This window comes from Heterocephalus glaber, unplaced genomic scaffold (genome assembly GCF_053883595.1).
Source record: "Heterocephalus glaber isolate CG9 unplaced genomic scaffold, H.glaber_assembly_v1.0 deba00001429, whole genome shotgun sequence".
Lineage (NCBI taxonomy): Eukaryota > Metazoa > Chordata > Mammalia > Rodentia > Bathyergidae > Heterocephalus > Heterocephalus glaber.
The window spans coordinates 32,496,857-32,512,707 of NW_028258294.1; the positions used below are offsets into that span (position 1 = coordinate 32,496,857).

Below are 15,851 nucleotides of genomic sequence, written 5' to 3' on the forward strand. Positions count from 1 at the left end.
GGAGAGAGAATGTGACCTGCTTGAGATTAATAGATAAGTCATACTGGGGCCAGAATCAAGATTGAACTTCCTATCCACCCTCTTCCCATCCTCCTTCCTGAACAAGGACAACCTGCCTGCTGGTCTCCCAGATCTTTGGGCCAGCCTTGGTCCTCATAGTGCTCCTCAGAGCAGGCAAAACTAACCTCACTAGTCTATATTGCAAGGCAAAGACTTAGTTCAAACCCTAACTACTCCCTTTGTCTATACCCCTCTGCTGGGAACTGTTCCCCAAGGACAGGTCTACTTAAGAGTGAGGCCCTTTTACACTGACAGCAGCAACTGTTAACTTCCCTCTCTCCACACCTAAAATCTGGGCCCTTCCAAAGAGCCAATTACACAGCCTTTCTTTTCCGTCCCAGCACTCAGAGCTGGTAGCTGCTCAGAAACCCAAGGCCCTCCTTGTTCTGAAGCTGCCAATTTCCTCATCAGTATTTTATTTGTCTGTTTTGCTCATTTTTAAGCTGGTGGCAATTGCTATTTAAATTGTTTTGTAAAGTGTCTTTGCATTTACAATGCTGGCTGTCAGCAGCCCCACAAAAGGAAATGAGATTTGGCATCAAAGGCAAAGACGCTACTAAAATACATTTTAATAAATATGTAAATCAATTAATCAATCACTCATCCAGGGAAGGAGCTTAGGGAACACAGACAGCCTGAGAAGGAGGAGTGGGAGACAATGTGTGGTCCAGAGGGGCAGAAGAGGCTCGCCAGGCATTGATCACAGGTTACAGGCACATTGTGAGTAACCAATCCCACAGCTGGCCCTCTTTTTTATGTCCCCAACCATCTTTCCCAAATGGGTTCCCCCATGGTCTTGCCACAGCAGCCACTGCCAGGAAGGTGCCAGGCTCCCATAGAGGTGCTGACAAATAGCTCCTGAGCTAAGACTGAGAACTAACCCTTGAAAACTCCTACCACACCAATTTCTTCCCCACTGATGCTGCTTCCTCGAGAACTTGGAGATTAGAAAGTGCTTGCAAAGTGTATGTCTGTAAATTGGACGAGCCTGGAGGATTAACATCAGGAAACAACAGGAAGAAATGACCAGCTGTTCTCACCTTTCCTGAAACAGCACCGAATGAAAGGAGCTTAAACTGGCAGGGGCAGCTTGGTGGAGGGGGTGTTCTGTCCTCTCAGAGACACCCAGCCCTGACTAGGAAAGTAAATAAGATTTCAGGGACAGTACTGAGGGCAGAAAGGAGAGGGACACCAGTCAAGACCCTATAAAGCAGGAATCCAAACATACTATCTAATGAGCAAGATAGGGCTATATGGAGACATGGGCATGGTCATGTGTCTCAGATCCTCAGCTCTTATCAAAATGTGTTATAGGAAGCACAACCCCGGCCAATAAAACCTAAGCTCCATGGGGGAAAAGGAACACTTTTACATTGCTGGTGGAAATGCAAATTAGTACAGCCACTATGGAAATAAACATGGAGGGTCCTCAAAAATATAAAAATAGAAATACCACTTGGTTCAGCTATACCACTCCCTGGTATGTACCTGACGGAATTAAATTTAGCATTCTACAGGGATACTTGCATACTCATGCTTATTGCAACACAATATATAATAGCCAAGATATGAAAACAGCCTAAGAGCCCATCAAAACATGGATAAAGAAATGTATAAAAATAGATAAAGAAAATGTTAAAATAAAGAAAATGCATAAAGAATATGTATAAAAATGTTTTAGCCATAAAAATAAAATTTTGTCATTTGTAGAAAAATGAATGGATCTGGAGATCATCATATTGAGTGAAATAAGCCAGACTCAGATAGACAAGTATTACAGGTTCTCTCTAATATGTAGAATCGTAAAAAGATGAAAAGAAAGTAGAAGGGACATAATTATTAGGGAAGGGAAGAGGGGGAGAAAGAAGAGGTATAAGAGTGGCTAATAGGGAGCATGAATATGATCAAAACACATCATGCACACTGAAACTCTTGCATAAAAACATTTAAAAATAGGGGGACAGTAGGACAAAGGGCCAATGAGAAGAATGATTAAAATATGTTATATGCACGTTCAGATTTGCCAATATGAAATCCATGAGCCTGTATAACCAATATGCACTAATTTTAAAATGGGGGAGGGGATCTGAGAGCCAACTGGCATGCAGAGCCTCCTGCAGCCCCTGGTGTGTGTTTGTTAATGAGTATGATGCCTCTGAGTCACAGTAAGGTGTGTCCCACATGGCTTCCAGTGTGACCTTGGACAAGTCACTTTCCCCTTGGGGCCTCTGGCTACTCACTAGGTATTATAAGGATTGGGTGAAATGAAATCTGAATTTGAAACTCTCTGGCACATTTTCTTCACCATTGTGGAGGTGGATCCCATACACTATCTTCCCATTATAGCTACCAGCCCTTTACTGGCTACCAGCTAAGTCAGCCTGACCGTGACAGGAAAAAGACTGACCACTTGAAGTCTGAAGACCCATGTAGACCCTTCTGTGTAGCCCCAGCACCCACACAAGAGGCCAGTCCCTGGGAAGAATGCCTCATACCCACACAGAAATCAAAGGATCCAGACTTCCACTGCACTCACTCCTCGCCCTGACCCGGCCCCCCCAAGAGTTACGTCCTCTGATTGAAGACCTGTCTGGTTTCCAAATTACCTCGTTTTTTAAACTGTTGCCACCTGGACCAGAGGGCAAACATTCCCATCAGGGCTGAGAGCATACACACATATCCTCCCCTGGGTTCCTGGGCATATATGCAAATGGCATGGGCAGGAGCTGTGTTTCATGAGCACACATAAATGCATGTCCTTAGGCCTATCTATGTAAGGTGCTGTATGTGCATAAACGTGTGGGCCTCTTGTTTAGTCTGTTCAGATTGAGGCAGAGCCATCTATATGCATGTGTGCTTCAGGGGTACTACGAGGGTGTGAATGGTGCATACTCATGTCATGCCTGTGGTGAACACAGGTGGCCTGCATGCCCCAGGCAGAGGCTGGTAGACACCACTGTGGCCAAAGAGCTTGCTTATCTTGCTTCTTCTCCAGGAGAGTCCATTCCACAGCACTGCCCAACATCATGACTGCCATCAATTTGTGTCTGCCCCTTCTGGTGCCATTGAAGCATAGGCTCCAATTCTTGGTGGCAGTTCTGACTGGAGAAGTGTGGGATCTTTGGGTCATGAGTCAGGCTCTCTGTTCAGTTGTACAGACCCTCCACATGTGTACAATGTATCTGTGAGGGTGCTTCTAGAAGAGATCATATTTAAATCCATGGACTGAGTAAGGAAGATTCATCTTCACTTGATATGAAAGGCATCAATCAATTGGCTGAGGCCCAGATAGAACAAAAAAGGCCGAGGAAAGGTGAATTTGTTCTCCCCACCCCACCTCCCTAAAAGCCCTTCTCCTGTCCTTGAACATCAGAACTCCAGGTTCCCTGGCCTCTGGATTCCTCGGTTCTCAGGCCTTTAGCCTCAGATTGAGAATTACACCATCATCTTCCCTGGTTCCGAGTTCTTCAAAGTTGGACTGGGTCACATTGCCAGTTTCTCTGGTTCTCCAATTTTTCAGTTTAAAGGCAAACTATCATGGAAGCCATATTCCTTAATAAATCACATACAACACACACACACCATTGGTTCTATCTCTGAAGAACATTGATTAATATGATAGTCATCTGTGCTCTTTGTAGGTTCATTTGAGACGACATCTTTTATTTTTGTTTCCCAGCACATAGTAGGGCCTCTGTAGTGTTTATGAATGAAATTAAGTGTTCTGAAGTTATTTTGTGTATGCACGTGCATTATTCCCAAATATATTGTAAGCATCTCAGTGGCAAGAAATGCCCCCCACCCAACTACTATACCCAACTCTATGCTTACTGGACTCTCAGAGCGACAAAGTGGCCATACCTGAATGACTGTGCAACAACTGACTGGTCAGCACACAAGCACCAACATGCCATCCTCCTTGCTCCTCATGACTCCATTGTCCCCACCTGGAGGGCAGCACCATTTCTGGGGAGACTTCTGAAGCATCAACTTTATTAAGATTGATTTGGCCTGCCCGCCATTCTGACAGGTCCAAAAGCAAACACGGCAGGGCCATGGGGGAGATTTGGTCATAATTACCATCTTTAATTACTGCTAAAACATCAATTGCTCTTGTTCAATTAGCAGTGTGGTTTCAGGCATGGCAAACTTTGCAACACAAAATAAGCTGAAAATTGATTTCTGAACACTTAATGCAGATCTGAAATTGCTAACCTGATAAGGTTGTCATAGAAGAGCCAACGTGGCCAAGGAGGAACTTTGCAGGGCTGTAATTGTCTTGGTAGGAAGATTAATAACTTGTATACTTACATCTTGTTCATCAAGTAGGAGGCACTCATGGGGGAGCCAGGAGTGGTGGGTGGTTGTGAGGCATGAAGGCAGAGGGAGGGTGTTAACAAGGACACTGGCAATTAGGCAGGAGAGAGCAGCAGCCTGCACCCAGTGGTCCGTGAATAAGGACACGGCCCTCCGGGATGGCATGCAGGAGGGGCTGCTTGCCTGGGATGACTGCCAGGGAGAGCAGACCAATGCAAAGCAGGGAGGTACCACCTCAGGCAGATAGAGAGAGGATGCCTGGGTCCGAGCCACCTCTTCTAACTCCCCAAGCCCAGGAAAAGAATCCTGAAGGTCAAACCCTCTTAAAAGCTCAACTGGTCTCTGGGAGAGCTTTTTCTATGGAGGCTTCCTGGAAAGGGTAATGTGGAATAGGACTGACCAGAGGAGAATCAGCTGAACCTCAAGATGCCAAGGCTGCATGCTGTAGCTGGCTCTCTCTCTCTCTCTCTCTCTCTCTTTCTCTCTCTCTCTCATACTGGGTCTGGCTGCCATAGGGTTGAGTGGATTGGTGAATGCATATCATGGAACTGTAGATAGAGAAACATTTTATGAGCTACCAAGTGCTCCATGGAGTGAGTAATTGCCAGTATTATTACTGTTGTTATTGTGGGCCTGAGGGTGATGTGGGACACAGGTCAAAAGTCTGAATAGCCTTTCTCTCTGTGTCTTCTCATTTAAGCACAAGAAAATGAAGAAAATCATCCATTTTCAGTTTATGAAACTAACATCTACTGAGCATTGATAGATGCCAGGAACATGGCAAGCACTGAATGGATTAATAGTTAGATGATAGGTGACAAATAGATAAGTAGATAATAAATAAACTGAAAAATAGATGATAGATTAATAAAAATGATGGATGGACGGATAGATAGATGGATGGATGGATGGATAGAATTTAATTATCAGCACCACAAGAGGCTGGGTGTTCTCATTTGACAGATGAGAGAAATAAGACTTAGTAAGATTGAATAACTTATCCCAAAGTTATCCACCTTATAAGTAGCAGAGCTGGAATTCAAATCCAGACTTTTTGAGGTAAGAAACAATACACTAAATCTCTGCTCTCTGCCCCTTTGTGCCTTACACTAGACTGTTGGGCTTGAAGCAGACATAACAGAAGATTGGGAATCTCTTGGTTCTATAGAAATCGAAACAGATATTCATGAACCAGCTGTGCCATGCATGCAGCCAACAAACTTACCCTTGCTGCATGTTCAGAGGAGCCACCCTTGCTAATGTCAGGCTTAGTTGGAACCAGATTGTAACCAGGACCATCTCTTTTATTTTTCTCCTTAGGGTACAGATGTATGGCCCTATAGAGCTAAACTTCAACAAAAGTTTATTGACCACCTACCTACTTACCCAGGCTAAGTCCAGAAGTAGAGAGAAAATGAAGGCCTTTCAAACACTCACTCTCCAGCAGATAAATATAACAAGAGACCTATCACTGTGAGCCATGCAGAACTGAGTAACAAAGTGCAGCATGCACAAGAGAAGCAGTAGTAGGAACAGGTTTCCCAGAGGAGGTGATGTCTGACCAGGCTTTGCAGATGACCAGGAGTAAGCCAGACCGACAGCCAAGAAGCCCCCCAAGCTGAGAGGTGTGAAGGGGCATGGTCTGTGCAAGTAACTATAATCTGTTTGGTGTCTCCGGGGCTTGGTACATGAGGCTGGACTTGGGGTATCACAGAAAGATGAAGCCAGAGGCCGGATGATGCAAGGTCTACAGATCATACTAGACTTTATCTTGCAGGTGCTGAAAAGCAGTGCTCAGCTTTGCATGTCAGAAACCTTACTCTGGGACCAGGGATTTAGCTCAGTGGTTATGCCACCTGCCTCACAAGCGAAAAGTCCCGAGATGGATCCTGGTACCAAAAAAAAAAAAGAAACCTTACTCTAACTGAAGGAGGAAAGAAAGTGAGTTCATTTGCTGGGGCTGCCACAACAAAGTCCCATTGGCTGCATGGTTTAAGCAACAGAAATGTATTTTTCAGATTTCTCTTGGCTTGAGATGGCAGTCTTTTTCTGGTGTCTTCCCTCTACACATACCTATGCCCTAATTTTCTCTACTTATAAGAATATTAGTCATAATGGATTAGTTCCTACCTAAATGACCTCATTTTAATGTAATTACTTCTTTAAGACAACATCTGAGGCACTGAGGATTAAGTTGCCAGTGTATGAGTTTGGAAACAGGGCATGGGAGACACAATTCGGCCTGTAACAGAAGGACTATAGGTAACACCTAAAACAACTCTTCCTAAAGCCCTCATTTTTGTCATGTTGCTTCCCTCCCATTTGCAGTGACTCCCAATAGCCTATGAACTTAAGACCATACTCTTCAGCATTGAACTCAGGCTGTCCCCGCCAGCCAACCCCTCTGCATATTCATCTCATCCTCCACTACTCTTGAGCATGCTTTCCTCCTTCGAAGGTTGGTGTCCCCCCGAACACTATCCTGACCCTAAGTCATTGCATGGACTATTTTAACTAAACGTACCCCTTGCCCACAGCCCCCTTTGAAGGAGACAGCCAAGACTGCCAAACTCTCTAGTGTTCTTAAAGACCTTCATGTACTGCTACTCACCAGAGGAGGAAACCTGATGCCAGGGATTGCCCAGGGTCTCTGAGGGCAAGAAGTTCTGTCCAGATATGGCAAGTTGTTATTTGTTACATCAACCACATTTTCTCAGAAGTTTGAATGGGGAAATATGGGAAGGACATCTGTCAGTTGGTAACAAAAGTGAACACTGAAAAGATGCACAGAGATAGGTATTGAGGAAACACAGTTATTAGCATATTTTGGGTAAAAAGAAATTGTGAGCAATCAGAGCATCCTCTAACAGAAAAATACTTCTCTTAAAAGTCATCTAATGAAAGAATAAGAAACAAATTCCATCTTTGATAAGGCTAGCACAAACCTATAAACTCAGACCACAGACTTGAGAAAGGTCAGTGAAGTTCACCTGGGTGCTGAAAGATGCTAAGAAAGAGCAGCTGTGGTACAGCATTCAGAGGAGTGAGGCAAGCACACTCTGCAAGGTAAGGGCCACATCCCAGAGCCAAAAAACAATACCCACTTGTTAAGCATAATGAAAACAGTGGAAACTTTCCTGAATCTGTTTTGACATAAAATAAAAGCAGGATGGTGGGGCTATACGACAAGTCATACATTAAATCATACTTGCAGGAAGCAGCCAATCTGTGGAGTGGCACAGATGACAGAGATTCTGTATGAGCTTGTCTGCAGCTGTCATTGCCGGTTGACTAGAAAAAAGGAAAGCGTAAAAGGCCTTACACTAATGTCCCCATAGGAAAATTCTTGGTGGCCCAGGACATGACCGTGCTCCCGTGCACACGCCAAATCCCAAACAATATGCATACAGCTGATCCAACAGGAAATCACTTCATTCAAAGATGAATTAATAATCCAAAGAGAACCGCCATCGGTTTTACATATAATGATACAATAAGAAAGAAGACAGAGAGATATGAAAAATAAGTAGTAGATAAATGTTTTCCAGAAAAATGTTGCCATGGAGAAGATGAACAAACATAATGCCATGGAAAGTTTTTAACCCTCACTGAAGCAATTACTTCCAAAAACCAAGAAGACAAAAAAGAGATACAAATATTTCTTTTAAAATACAAGAAAATTATATAAATCATGAGATGGAATTGTTCAGAAATTAAGAATAAGGAAGAGACAAAAGCAATAAAGATAATGCTGAATGCATAAAAGAGGTTCAAAAGACAGATTTGTAAAAAGTGAGAGACATTAGAAGTGAGGAAGAGGTTAAAAAATTATAAGAGAAAATGGTAGAAAGAAATGGTAGGAAAGACGAACATTCAATTCATGTCCCCATGAAAAGAGAAGAAATTTAAAATATGACTTACTAGAACTTTCCAAAAATAAAAAAGAAATGAATCTACAGATGAAAGGAGCTATTGTGTCCCAGGAAAATACTGGCATGAAGTGATCAAATCTAATAAAGACATTAGACTTCAAAAACAAAGACTCCTTTGGAATATACAGTCCAAAAGATCACGTTGCCTGTAATTGGATTGATGGATGCACCATATCATGGGATTTAAATTTGTCATAACCATGTGTAAAAAGAAATTAACATATGATGACATCTCAAAAAAAAAAAAGATCACGTTGCCTATAAGTGGGAGAAAAAAAATCAAGATAACCTCAGATGTCTCTCCCTCAATATTATTTAGTGAAAAGAAACAAAAAGTGTAATCTAAGAATCCTCTATCCAGGCAAACTATCAATTAAGTATAATAACAGCACTGATGGATATACATGAATGTGAGAACCTCAACCTCATGAGCTTCAAGAATCTATAAGAGGATAACTTCCAAGCAATCAGAGGATGAACTAAAAGTCCAGGAGAATTGTGGGTGACATGAAGCCCATATAACTGAAAGGAAGATAACCCTAAAGTAATGCAGAGATTATAGCTACAGAACCAAAAGTAACCATCATGATCTTGAAAATGTAAAAATTCTATAACAAAATTTGGGCAGAGGAAAGGAAGAGAAGATAGAAAATAATTTCAGTGTGCTGGCAGCTTTTTTGCTTATAACTGATTGTTAAAGATATCATTTGAAGCTAATAAAGTAAGTGATATACATACATGTAATTTAAAAGTGCAAAAGAAATACATTAAGAAAAATAATAACATAATCAACTAAGATACAAATAAAAAAATTTTTTAAAAGGTACAGTCTATGGCCATACCACCCTGAACATACCCGATCTCATCTGATCTCAGAAGCTAAGCAGGGTCGGGCCTGGTTAGTACTTAGATAGGATAAAATACAGTCATTTACTTTTATAAGAAGTGGTCAACAGATATTAAAGAAAAGAGAGATATAGATACAGCCATAGATATAGATCTTAGTAGGGGGAAATGCCAAGCCTTCCAAATTATTAGAAGAAATGCATACATAAAACTCAACCAAATAAAACAGCATATGGAGTAAAAGACTGAAAAAAAATGAAGTAGCAATAAAACCAGAAAGTATAGCACAAAACTTGACTTAAAAGTAAGACTAGATATGTCTGTCATATTGATTTATGTGAATTTTACCTACTAAAAATATTTGCTCTCAGACTGGATCATGAAATAAAGCTCAAATTTCTTCTGTATTTTAAAGCACAATTACTTAGTTTGAAAACAAACAAATGGGCAAAGACATAACATGAAAACATAAGCAAAAAGAGAGTAAGGACCACAGCTGACAAGATTGGTCTTTGGGGAAGGGAGTGAAGCCGCAGAGAGCACCCAACTAGAAAAAGGGAAATTCATAATGGTAAGGAGCACCACCTTCAATGAGCATCTAATATTCTTCAAATATCATTGCATCAGCATCCCTCAAGCAAAACTACAGGATACACAAGAAGAAACAGAGGCACAGTAGAAGTCAGCGATTATTACAGTTGACCACCCAGTCCATGGCAGAAGTAAATAAAAATAGCTAAATATCTAGAGGGGCAAAAATCTGATTCATAAAGTTTTTCTAACATACATATATTCAGGTCAATAAACTCAAAACTGAAAATTAAATCACTGAAGATCTTAAGCTACAAAGAAATCCTCAATATACTGCAGAAAATAGAAACTATATGAACAATATTCTGAGAATATGATGTAATAAAATTAGAAATTTGAAATAAAATCCTTTCCACTCAGAAATTTTCATCCTTGCTCTTAAACAGCCCTTGGGACAAAGAGGAAATCAAAACTGAAATTGGAAAATACTTCTAAAATAGCCTTCATAAAAATGTTTTCTCTCAGACTCTGTGTCGAAAGAGTAAAAATGACTGGGGAGGAAAGAGATTGAAAATGATCAGGGTATGTTATGTGCATGTATCAATACCCCAAAATGAACACCATTATTCTGTGTTACAAACATGCACTAATAAATAAGAGTTAAAATTAAAATAAGGAAAAATGAAGGGAATGAATATAAGTAAGTATTGAATTCAAAAAGTTAAAAAATAGACAACAGACTCAAGCTTATGAAAAGCAGGAAGAAGGCTCTGGTTATTTAAAAGCAGAATTAAAGAACTGTATAATTAGTGTATAAATCCAAAGTATAATCATATATATTTTAAAGTTAATGAAATAGATAACTATTAGCTAGCCTTGTCAAGCCAAAGATAAAAAATAGAAATACATTAAGTAAAGAATTGTAATGGGAAACTAACCATAGAAACAGATAAAAATTAAAACACAATGTGACATTCCTTTGCTCATCTTTATACAAAATAATTAGAAAGCCTAGATACAGAGACAAATTTGCAAGAAAATATAAATTGAGAAAGCCAACCATAGTAAAGTTAGACAATCTAACATATCAGCTTCTAGAGAAAACTAGGGGCAGTTGTCAAAGTGCTATTCCTTCACCCTCCAAAGGCACCAAGTCCAAACAGGAGTATGGAAGGATTCTAAGAAAGCTCTAAGAAAGAAGTAATTCTTGTGCTGTGCAAGCTTCCTCAGAGTACACACACACAAAAAATCTTCTGATTATTTTTATGAAGATAACATAACTAATATCAAAAGGTAATAAAGCACAAATAAAATAATAGAGCCTGTATTACAACAAAAAATTTGTTGTACATCAAGAAATGGTCAAATAACATTTACTCCAGGAATTTAAGAATGATTGAATATTAAAATGTCATTTTGTAATTCGCCATACTAATAAGTTAAACAAGAAAAATCACATAGATCATCCTAATAGATGCTAGATAAACCATGGAAAAATTCGGACCCATGTTTGATTTTCCACAGCCCCTTATAAAATAGCAATAGAGAGATACTTCCTTATTATAATAAAGACATGTATAAACAGTAATCACAAGAGTGAGGAAACACTATGAGAGTTCTCACTGAAATTGGGAACAAGACCAGGACACACAATACTCCCGTTATGATTTAACATTGTTCTAGTAATTTGAAAATGTAAGAAGACAAAAATATTTCTCCTTTTCAGTTGATATGATTATTTGCCTGAAAAATTCAAGATAATAAACTTTAAAAGTTTATTAAGTTGGCTGGTTATAAAATTAACATGTCAAAATATTTATACATATAACCACTTGGAAAATATAATAAAAGAAAAGGATATGTTTAGAACAGCCACAAAGAAGATAAAATACATAAAATTAAACCAAGAAACACAGCTGATCTGGGAATCAAAAAAACTAAAGACACTATGTGAAGATTAAGCACCAAAAATATGTTAAATTCACCTTATGTTAATATATAGATTTGGTGTAATCTTGCCTCCTAAGCACAAAAGTTATGATTTGTCCTTTTAATTGTATTTGTTTTTGTTGCTTGAGTAGTTTTGGAGAAGATCTTTAAAAGATAATTCTGAAATAAGTAATAACTTCTTTATATGAATAAACAAGAATTTCTACCAAAAAAATTTGAGGAAGAAGAGTAATGACAGATAGAAGCAGAACTTGTCTCACCAGATATTAGGACATTGTGTATTATAAGATGACAAGGCTACAACACTAAAATCACCTTAGCATGCGACATGAACACAGGTGAACAAAACAGTGAAACAGAAAAGACCCATTCACATTTGGTTTCAAAAGGGTGGAAGACAGAAATTTTTAATAAGTGGCATTTAGATGACCAAGTAGCCAACTAAGGAAAAAATAAAATAAGTAAAGTCAGATCCCTATCTCACACCTTATAACAAAATCAACTCAAGAAGACTAAGATTTACAGTTTTACAAAATCAAATCATAAAATTCTAGAAAAAGCGCCAGCATTTCACAAATATAGTGTTGGAATCAGTTAGACCTTTCTCATTCTGATCTCAAACCCAGACCCATAAAAAATGTTGGTTAGCTTGGCCATATTAAAAAAAAAAAAAAAAAGGTACAGAGAACTGGCTTTTCTTTTCGCCATTGGGACTATAATTTGCTACAACTTCTGTGGGGTTGTTACTGACTAGCTGGATATTTAAGTTTCTTATGATGAGTCTCAACATTATCTCTCAGATTTATTCTCTAAAAGTAATGGCAAATGCAAGCAGCAGATACTGATGTACCTCACAATTTCATCAAGACCCATAGCTTTGTTAACTCAAACAAAAGGTTCTATTTGAGTATCTTTCTTTGTATTAACTTTTTAGTTATTTCAATTATTTAGTTATTTCAATTCTCGCCTTTGGGAATTGACTAGTCATGTGATTACCTAAAAGGGTACTCCTGGATTTCTTGATTTAACATTTTATTTATTGAAGTTATAAACATTTTCCTGTCATGTGTATAAAAATACATCTCCAAGTTCACTGATTACCCTATGTTATGATCCCATCCTAAGGGCGCGATTGGGAGGTGGTAGAATCTTTAGGGGGTGGGGCTTAGTGGAAGGAAATTATTAGATAGATGGGGGCGTGGCCTTGAAGGGGATATTGAGACTGGAGCCCCTCCTCTCTGCTTTCTGGCTACCATGAGTTGAAGAGGTTTCCCCTTTGTCCACTACTCATTTCTGCTATGAATACTGTCCTGCCTCAAGCCCCAAAGCAACAAAGCCAAGCAATCACCGACTAAAACTTCTAAACTATAAGACAAAATCAATCTATCCTCCTAATAAGTTGATTTATCATGGGTATTTGTTATAGTTACAGAAAGCTGATTAACTTACCCTTAAATTCTGCTTATACTGATTGGACATTTGGTAGTTTTACGTTTTTCATGAAGTTAAGCCTGTCAGTTCGTGCGTGTGTGTGTGTGTGTGTGTGTGTGTGTGTGTGTGATTTCTACCATTAATTTCAAGGTTAGGGACAGAGGTCAGACATTGTCTTCTGTTTTTCAATGACTTAATGTTTATAGTCAGCACCTTCATCCATGTGAAATGGGTTCTTCTTTTCATGATGTAAGATCTGTGATTTGAATGCATGTCTTCCTTCCTCTGTGCCCACCCTACCCTCAGCTACCTAACTTTTCCCTCAGCTTCTTTTATGTGTAACACAGTGGATGGTTTTGTATTATCTTAACAGCTGGCATCAGAATTCCTCTAAGGGGAGAACTGTCATTGTTTGGAAGATTCTCTTGACAAATTTGAAATACAAGGTGAGTCCCCCAAAAGCCTGAGTGACAGTGGCACCAATACTTGGGATGAGGGGAAAAGCCTCTCTGTGTAAGATTCAGGAGGAATTTGTTGTTATTGGTAGAAAAGAAAGTGTGAGAGAAAATGAAAACCAAGAAGAGAACATGGGGTAAAGATAAAAAAGAAGAGCAGCAAGAGGTTGGAATGAGTTGAGCGCCCAGTGAAGTATCTAGAGATGTGGCCCCAAAATGTGTATTTTAAAAGGTAATGTTCATTGCGAAAACTAAGTCTTTTGTAGTTCAGCAATATAAAGTCCTTCTCATTCTGCTACACATTACAGTATCGTGCCAAACTGCCTGTGTGAGTGGATTTTTTTCAACTGGAATATCTTAGAAGATTGACCAACAAATTCTAAAAGGTAAGAAAAAAAGCCTCAAAGTTTTTGGTTTATTTGTTTGTTTGTTTGTTTGTTTTGCAGTACTAGGGATTGAACTAAGGGCCTTTACACTGAGGTACATCCTCAGGCCTCCCCCTTTTTAATTTTGAGACAGGGTCTCATTTTGATAAATTGCTAAATTACCAGGGTGGTCTTGAACTTGTGTTCCTCCTGTCTCAGCCTCCCAGAGTGCTAGGATTATAGGTGTACACCACCACACCCACCTAGAACTAAATAATTTTCAAAAGAAGAGTAAAGAGGAGGGACATGTCCTATCAGCTATTTGAATTCATATAAGCCATGGCAGCTGTCTTGGTCAGGATAGGCTTAGATTTTGCTGCAGAAACAAAAAACTCCAAGTGCAAAACAACAAAGTTATTGTTTACTCTTGTTACCTGTCCACTGTGGGTCCCTGAAGGCTCTGCTCTGTTGCTTCTCTAGAATCTGGGCAGCCAGCATCCTAACCCAACCTGGAACAGTACAGGTTATCATTGCAGGGAAGGGACGTGGTAAATTACAGACAGGCTCTGAAAGCTTCCTCTTAGAAGTGACAGAAGTCACTTGCACTCACATTTCATTGTCCAAATTAAGTCCCAGAGGCAAGTCTAACTCCAAGTGGACAGGGAACTGCAATCCTTCTGTTTTCCTGAAAGAGAAAAAGATGAGACTATTTGTAAACAATCCTAATGAAGACCACAATATTTTTTTAAAAAAGAAAATTCTAAGACTGACATAGCACTGACAAACCAATGGAACAGATGAGAGAATCCAAGAAAAATAAATGCACAACTGATAGTCAAAAGATACAGTAAATATTTAACGAAAAGCTTATTATAGCAAAAGACACATTGCTAAGAATGACAGGATAAGTGTGTTCTAACTGAGAGAAAGTATTTTCAAGAGGATTAATGGTAATGCATCTTTTACTATAATAAATTTTAAAATTGAAACATTCATTGTATTTTATGATCACTTCTCACTGATCAAATGTTTATGACAATTTCTGTCAAATAAAAACATTCACCGTATTCACCAGGTCTGGCACAGGTCAATTTCTGGCTCTTCCCTAAAGTGTAAATGACCACAAAGGTAAATGTTTTGAATTGATTAAGGTATCAAGGCAGCCACCATAGTACAACTAAAGACACTCACAAAAGAGGACTTCAAGAGCTGCTTCAGAACTTGGCAAGGATGATGGGATAAGTGCGTTCAAAGTAAGGGCAAGTATTTTGAGTATTCTGGAGAGGATTTACGGCAATGTGTCTTTTACTGGAATAAAATTTTTAATCTAAATATTTGCTAAATTTTATGATCACTTCTCATTGACCAGATGTTTATGACAATTTCTGTCAAATAAAAACACCCACTTTTTACAATCCTTACTATAATAATTTTTTTTAAATTTGAATATTTACCATATTTTTTATCATACCATGTATATAAAACAGATATGTCCCGGACATGGTGATGCAAGCCTAAAATCCCAGCACTCTGGGAGACTGAAGCAGGAGGATTGCAAGTTTGAGTGCAGCCTGGGCAACTTAGCAACTTACAGATGTCCTGCTTCAAAATAAAAAAATAAAAAAGGTCTGGAGATGTAGCTCATTGTGAAGGCCCTGCATTAAATCCCCAGTACTGTACCAATTAATTAATTAAGTGTGTATATATTTAGACTGGGTAAACAATATAGACGAAATCATAAAACACTGGCAAAAAAGATGGTTTCCTCAGTGAGTAATGTTGAGAAGATCAATTTATCATACAATTTTTTTTAAAAAACCTCAAATTTCTCCTTGCACTATATAAAAACTTTTTTTTTTGGTACCAGGCATCGAACTTGGTTCCTTGCACCTGCGCAGCAGGCGGTGAAACCACTGAGCTAAATCCCCCACCCTGCACTATATAAAAACTTGAACTAACCCAGA

At 39.1% G+C, this 15,851-nt stretch overlaps 1 long non-coding RNA gene across 1 annotated transcript in view; it reads right to left on the minus strand.

Moving 5' to 3' along the window:
• The window catches only part of LOC110344331 (uncharacterized), a 31,346-nt gene extending 16,763 nt beyond the window's left edge, over window positions 1-14,583 (minus strand). The window contains exons 1-2 of the long non-coding RNA XR_002386839.2: window positions 14,498-14,583; window positions 14,322-14,396 (exon numbers count right to left, since the gene is read on the minus strand). This is a non-coding gene — a long non-coding RNA (uncharacterized LOC110344331). The remainder of the gene's footprint in view (window positions 1-14,321; window positions 14,397-14,497) is intronic.
• Between the last annotated feature and the right edge of the window lie 1,268 nt (window positions 14,584-15,851).